Source organism: Salvelinus namaycush, chromosome 13 (genome assembly GCF_016432855.1).
Source record: "Salvelinus namaycush isolate Seneca chromosome 13, SaNama_1.0, whole genome shotgun sequence".
Lineage (NCBI taxonomy): Eukaryota > Metazoa > Chordata > Actinopteri > Salmoniformes > Salmonidae > Salvelinus > Salvelinus namaycush.
Window position 1 is genome coordinate 17,259,018 of NC_052319.1, and position 8,097 is coordinate 17,267,114.

Below are 8,097 nucleotides of genomic sequence, written 5' to 3' on the forward strand. Positions count from 1 at the left end.
GTTTGGTTACCAAGGCAACTACTGTTGCTATCTAGTAAACTTGCTAGATATTTCAGTGGATGTTGAACAGATTTCTACCGGTAAAATGAACACATTTCTAGTAATGAACACATTTCTAGTGGTAAATGTGTTAGATTATAGCCATGGTATAAAAGGGATTAATCAACTCAGGGCTTTATGCGTTATCTGGAAAATAATGCAACTCAGTGGAAGGTTAGTTCCACTCCGTTAGCGCGTCGTGGAACACACCTTCCAAGTCTTTCATTATTTTCCAGAGAACGCATAGCCCCTCGTTGATTATCCCTTACAGTACATATTCTGGTGAGACTCAATTTACTACTGTGCACTGATATAAATGTGTACGTGAAGTATATGTAAGATTTCCTATGATTTCCCATAGCTCAAGTACAGTGAAATGGTTTGTATAATGTAGCTGTTATGCTCAATGATTCATGTAAAGTAACATGGGAAGAATTGAAACCTTTGGCTCCCACAATGTTGTCATTGGTTAGGGTTAGCTCTCAACATCAGTTATACTGATTGGCTAGGCTGGCATATTTAATCTGGTTCTACAGGTCCTCTCATCATGTGTCACCAGCCTCATAAACCTGCCAGCCGTCGACACGTTGTCTGGGTTAGTCATTATGCCCTCTCAGATCTGAAGCCCAGGGAGGTCCAGCAGAGAGGATCACGGCCCTCCAGACCACCCCAAAGACACCCCTTCATGTCTGGGGTGGTAACGGCAGGTCAGACCCTAGCCTTGGAGTAGAATTTGAGGCCCTCCTCCCATATAGTGTAGTGAAAACACTGAACTCAAGGCTCCTCAGACCAGCCCTGTGATCTGCTTTCCACATCCCATTACTCAGTCACAGCAGGAGAGGCCCTGTGATGCCAAAGACCCTGCTGGGATCTCACACCTCTTGTTTACACAAGAGTTATGCTACTAGGACTCCATTCGGAACTGGATAGGTGGCTGTTGCTGTGGGTGTGAAAAGAGAGATGGTACCAACTCCTCTACAGTTCACAGGCATCTCTTTCTCTCTTCAAAGAGATTGTTGGTGAAGTCTGGTCCTGGATATCCAGAACTTCTGCTATACTAATAAGGGCGGCTTCTGAAGACTTGACTAAGATAAAGGTTAAAACAGGAGGAGTTGATGATTGAAAAGGAAGGCGGGAAAGTGAGAAACGAGAAAATATTAGTTGCTATCTTTTATAAAAGGAATGAATGACTTCCGAACGTGGCCAGTATATTTTTTTAAGAAACAGTTGTTGATGGATAGATCATATCCTGAGGCTTTATCATTTTTCTTATTTTCCTCATAGTATCCCATCAAAGCCAACCCTTTAATTCAGCCTTAAGTGGCTCATGGACTGTTAACTCCAACCTCTTCATCTCAGTGTGTGTTGTACGGACCCTGTTAAATCTAAAGCACAGTTGACGGGAATGTCCAGGTACAGTAACTAAGACCCTGCAGGGGGTAACTCCTCAACATCATCTTAGCACTTTAAGATGAGATGCTGTCAAGCCTCGACAGAACATAAGCTGAAACCTATCAGAGCAGTTAATTGAAGACCTGTATTTAGTCTCTCAGGTTGACTGAGCTGAGAAGAAGATATTTCCAATTATCAACAGTCAGAGGTTGGTTGGGTCTTGTGCTCATGGATCTAACGTCAAAGATGTCTATCTTCTCACTAGTTGTTTTCCGCCTCTTGACCTTGGGCAGTTTGCGGAATATTCTATTAATTCAATCAAATTTGTTTTCTGTTATCATCAGCCTCAATTATGTATAATTTATTATTTTTCTCTGGAAAAACATCAACAAACATAGCATAAGACAGAGGTTCTGTTTAAGTCACTATCTTTCTGTCTCTGTCTATCTTCCCCATGTTTTGGGATATGTCCTTTGATGTCCATGGACAGGGTGTAGGGTGGCCACAGACTAAGCTCCCCCTGTAGGGACCACAGGGTGGCATGACCCTGCCTCTGATCCAGGTCACAAGACAGGTGGATCCTACCATTCACAGTTTGGAGAGGGTGACTTGTTCAGGCTCTTTAGATCTTCAGGGTGTTTGAAGTAAAGGTGCTCTATTACACAGATGTAAATGTCTGGAATCTCTATATACAGACTAGATTGTTGATAACTGTTGCCTAAAAGATGTACACTAATGGTATTTTAGTGGGACCAAAGTAGATTGTTCACTGTGTATTGTAGCAATGCTGTATCAGGACAGGGTCACAAGTCAGAGCAGGTAAGGTAATTTCCATTAAGTCCCCCAAGGGTTGGAGTTTATAAAACATTTGCATTTGTGTTTACAGTAGTCTCTCGTGAGTAGTGACATCGAGTATCGGATTTGGTTTGGGTGCCGAGATTAGGATCACAGTAATGTGATTATTTGATTGATCATGCATGGCTATGGTGCATGACAGCAGACGTGTGTCTTTCACTGTTTAGGATATAGATGGTTGCATTTAGTCCCAACATGCTACCCTGTCTGAGGTGTTGACGGAGAAGACCAGGAGTTGTTGGCAGCCTTGTCTCTACAGCTCTGCTCTGATGTGTGGACAAAACACTTACAGACGCGACATGAACATACAGTCCCACACCGCTCTGGGCTAAAGGTTATTTAGTTGGGTTTAGAAATGCATTAGAAAGGTGTGGAAAGCAAACAGAAGATACAGTAAAACTCACTTGTAAGGGCTCTTCAAAGACAATGTCACAAATACATTTTGCAGTCAGAATTTGCTTACTTTATATCCACGACAAATACCAGAGTTCTGGAGGAAAGGCAAAGTTACAGTTTCAGTTTTCTTTTATCATGAGGCCATTTCCAAAGTGCACTTTAAACAGGCGGATGAGATGGGATGAGCCCAGCTCTTGTGTCCGATCTACTGATAATGGGTGTAATGCCTATATGTAGTCATCCAGGTCTCAACTCTTTAAGTGGAGGGGTAGAGCTGAGCCCTGGCCTTTGCTCTATGACTGCAGAGTTGATGTTCCTTGCTATATGAATAGGCCTCTGTCTGTAGACGTGTCCTCTTCACTATCCCCATTGTCTCTTCTGATTGACAGGCCTGCCTTTGATAACGTTAATGGATGTGATATCCCAGACTGCATTGCAGGCAGAGCAGCGTCCCTGGTCAAGAGGAAGAGGTATAGTCCTATAACTACTCAGTTGTTATTTTTCAGAAAAAAATGGAATGAACAAAAATATGGTCTAAAACTGTTGGCAGTGGGATACTTTTTGGATGATTTAATGAATGCATAAAAGCCTAAAAATAGACAGTAAAAAAAATACAACATTAATATGCTTTGATGGTTTTCCTGAGCCTGAGTGTACTGTAAAATCATTGCAGTGGGTTTTCTGTAGGCATTCTGTACACACCATCACAAATAAATCTAGCTATGACATGCCACACTGAGTGATGTAATTAGTCCATAGGTTTTGATTCAATTAGTGGAAGTGTGTGTGTTTGTGTGTTGCTCTCTCTCTCTCTCTCTCTCTCTCTCTCCACCCCTTCTCTCTTTCATCCTTTTTTTTGTGCTAATATGTTAACCTATTTTAATCTCTCACTTTGCCTCCATTCCTCAGGTACCTTGTCTCTTCTCCTTCATACATATCCCCTTCTCTTCTCTTCCCTTCTCTTGAAATGCTGTACATGGAACCAATGATCTTTTTACGACAATTGAATCCCATGAATAGGAGGGAAAAACGAGTGATTATGCGTGTGATTAGGAACTATAACTTTACTTGATTTATGCAGTAAAAATGTGTCCACAAGACATAACTTATTTCAATCCACTCAATTCTGGGTGTTTTTTATTGAGCGTCTCGTTCATGTTAAGCTATTTCCTGTACTAAGGTCCAAAAATGATAATGACAAAATTGACAGCTTCATTTGATCAGTGATAGGCTTACATTATGAAAGAAGTGTCTCAATGACATAGGCTACAGCCCTCTATACATGTATATTTCCTACATTATTCAAACGGTACACTAAACTGTGAAGAGGAATGTGAGGTCACTTGGTTATGAATTTGCTTTCAACATGATCTCATGAATTCACTGCTATCATGCAAACTCACTGGTGTAACATGTTTAGCATGTGACACATTGTGGTTCCTTAACAGAGCCTAATTCAGTTTACTTGCTGGAAATAGTTTTATTCTCAACTCCAATAAATAGCTCTGAAAGGTGATGTATGTCACATCAAACCTTCAGAATAGTTTTTTTTAACTGCAATGAGAAACAAAAACATACATTCATTAATATTATTGAATTGACTACTTATGTAATATTTGCCCTTTATAAAAGGTGAATAAACAGTTTGGGTTAAAAGACCATTTCAAAAGCTTTAAGATCTGAATCCCAACCATATCTTATTAACAACAGGGCACTATTCTTCCATTTCACAACATTCACAAGATCAAACCCAGCTCACTACCAAGCTCACAAGAAGTACTCAAGAAAATGATCCCTGCCTCTGTTATAGGACAATGCATCTATCTATCTATCTATCTATCTATCTATCTATCTATCTATCTATCTATATATCTATCTATCTATCTATCTATCTATCTATCTATCTATCTATCTATCTATCTATCTATCTATCTATCTATCTATCTATCTATCTATCTATCTATCTATCTATCTATCTATCTATCTATCTATCTATCTATCTATCTATCTATCTATCTATTCAATTCAATTTCAATTCAAGGAGCTTTATTGGCATGGGAAACGTGTTAACATTGCCAAAGCAAGTGAGGTAGATAATATACAAAAGTGAAATAAACAATAAAAATGAACAGTAAACATTACACATACAGAAGTTTCAAAACAATAAAGACATTACAAATGTCATAGTATGTATATATACAGTGTTGTAACAATGTACAAATGGTTAAAGCACACAAGGGGAAATAAATAAGCATAAATATGGGTTGTATTTACAATGGTGTTTGTTCTTCACTGGTTGCCCTTTTCTTGTGGCAACAGGTCACAAATCTTGCTGCTGTGATGGCACACTGTGGAATTTCACCCAGTAGATATGGGAGTTTATCAAAATTGGGTTTGTTTTCGAATTCTTTGTGGATCTGTGTAATCTGAGGGAAATCTCTCTCTCTCTCTCTCTCTCTCTCGCTCTCTCCACTTCACTCAAATAACATAACTTTCATACACAAGCAGTTTCGTTCTTCTGACTCTTACATCCACACAACACAAATCAAACTCAACATCCAGACTTAAAATACAACTGCAGCATTATTCTTCTGAAGTGTATCTTTAGGCAGACCATTTTTATGTGTCCTTGATTATTTATTCATTTATCAAGAGCAAGCACCCCCCCCTTAGTTTCTGCAAAGGATAGTGTTATATTGTCAGTGAGAGGTGCTAGATTTGTACAAGAGATACAGAGAGACAATACACATGTAGGACTACATTTTGGTACTGTAGTTTACTGTGATTATATAATGTAATTCAACAGTTGACATACACACACCACACACGAAATACGTATACATACTGTGTAATAAGTAATGCATGAATGTTGTTTGTTTGCACCCCTAGTAATTAAAGTGTGACCAGTGGAGGGCGTTGATCTGCAAAATAATGAGTCATCAAACGTTTTAGGCTATTCATTATTAAAATAAAGAATAAGAACTAAAATTAACACTATGTAGCCTTAACATTGGAACCATTTCAGAACAGACTCCAGCTCTGACGGTGCCCAGAAAAATATGGAATATTGATTATCCGTCTCTAGTTTTAAGGATTAATATTTTTGCATTCAAAGGACAACTGCAATATTATTTCTAATCAAATGGAGGAATAAGGGAAAGGCTAAGTGAAAGTGTGGTGTCTGTCTGTGTTCCTAATTTGAATGTGAACCTACTATCGAGATGCGCAGCCTATTGGGACCGTCCCAGTCGGAATTGAACACGCCTCCCGCCACCCGTCGTCAACTAATGTATTCCATTTCCAAGACGTCAAAGAGTCACAGAGCCAATACACCGACCTACCGACGTGCAATAATCCGCAAAGGCAACACACGGAGGAGTGTACATTTGTTTTAGAGTCGTGGACTATTCAAAAGCTGGGACCTGGGGTGAAGTTTGACTGCTACAGGAGGAATTCCTAGTAAGTGAAGTGTTTTGTTTATTTAGTAACTACAAATACTCCATGGGATCAATAAGCGACAATAGAGTGGCTGTGCGGTGACAGGGTTAAACAGAGCCCCCCAAGAAAGAATTGGATACATTATTTATTATTTGAGAAAGAAAATGAATATAACAAGAATGGAAAATAATAGAAAAGCCAAGTGCAATAGACTATGAAACTGTATCCAGTGCGCACTGTTTTTGTGTTGTATTTAAGCTCTTCTTGTAGACCCACTTTGACCCCCATTCTCCTGTGTCAAGACCATAACATGATGACCAGAATAGAGACCAGAATATCCATGCATGAATAATACTTACTTTATGGATGGAGAAAATGTATCCTGTCATTTGAGTAAAATATAAATGTGACAAATTATATTTGACTAACATGAAATATATTTGAAAGGCTGTTTTTGTTTGTTTGACATTAATAAATTACACTCCCAGAACAACAAAGGACTGTCTGATTGTCCACAATATAGTTGCTAGGCTACAGATTAGTTACATTATTATTACACAATTATTACCTAGTTTCTATTGAAACCAATAACATTTTGCACATTTTATGTTACTAAATCAAGAGGTTGGGGTATTCAAGGAATAGAAACTATGAGCTCCATTTGGACCACACCTCTGCCAGATTGTACTAAATGCCATGCAGGTTTAATTTCACACATTTGGACAGTATTAGAGACCAGGGTCCTGATCCACTGTGGAAAAGGAACTCAGTATTGCAATGGATGTGAATATAGACTAGCAGGTGCATGGAGGCTCCCATACCCTTGTCGATGAACAGTGTTTTCCCTACCCCCGGACAGACGCATCTATGGAAGCCAGAGGTTTGAGGTTGGCTGTAACCGCCTCAGTAGTGGAGAGATGGGGGCATTGTTCACGGGGGCTTCCTGCTGTTGCTATGTGGATTTTAGTGCATCTGTTTGGGAGTGGTCTCTCTCATCGCTCCATACTCTGTAGAGTAGAGGTTGCTGGGGGGCAAAGATTTGCCCTAGTCTCCTGCTAGGCTGCTCCTCTCTGCGCTTGTGGTGTGGTAGCTCTGTCAGTTTGGCTTAGATCACCTTGCTGTGCTCTACCCCTTCATATTCCATGTATGGGTGCCACTAAAATCTGGTGGTCAGAGAAAATAACTGGTGATGACCAGAGGTTCCCCCCTATTGTTACATAGACATAGTTATCACCCTGTTTTGATCCTTATGCAATAAGGCATTCACTGTGTTTTCTGCAACCTCTATTTCCTTGAGATTTCATCTGTGTGTTAACTATACTGAACAAAAAATATAAACACAACGTGCAACAATTAAAAATATTTTACTGTGTTACAGTTCATAGAAGGAAATCAGTCAATTGAAATAAATAAATTAGATCCTAATCTATGAACTGATGCATATGCTGTATGTGATCAAAATAAAGGAGGAAACTGATATTTGATCTGAATAAGGGAAGAGTTGGTTCAATTTAAGCATTTTGCAATAAGCATTTCGCTACACTAACAATAGCATCTGCTAACCATGTGTATGTGACCAATAATATTTTATTTTATTTTTTATTTGATTTGGTGTGCAGCTCCATCTGTAGTCTGGCTCATTGATAATCGTGTGGCGTGTGCGTTGGGGCAATGCATGCTTTTGTTAGGAGGCCATCAGCATAACAATAGAGCATGAGAAATGAGTTTTTGAGATGAAAGAATTGAGTCCTCCTGTAAACTGTGTGTTTCTGTGGGCTGCTCTGCTCTGCAGCGCTAGGCTGATGCCTGATGCCCACGCGTGGCAAGAACAGGCATGGGGTCCCCTGGGCCCCATTTCAGGGGGATTGTATGTATGGGCCGCCCGCCTTGCTCTCAACAGAAATCACTTGCTCCTGGAGCTGCGGAACACTCGCAGGATTGAGATGAATATTCATTTTTAAATCATGACTGAGAAAC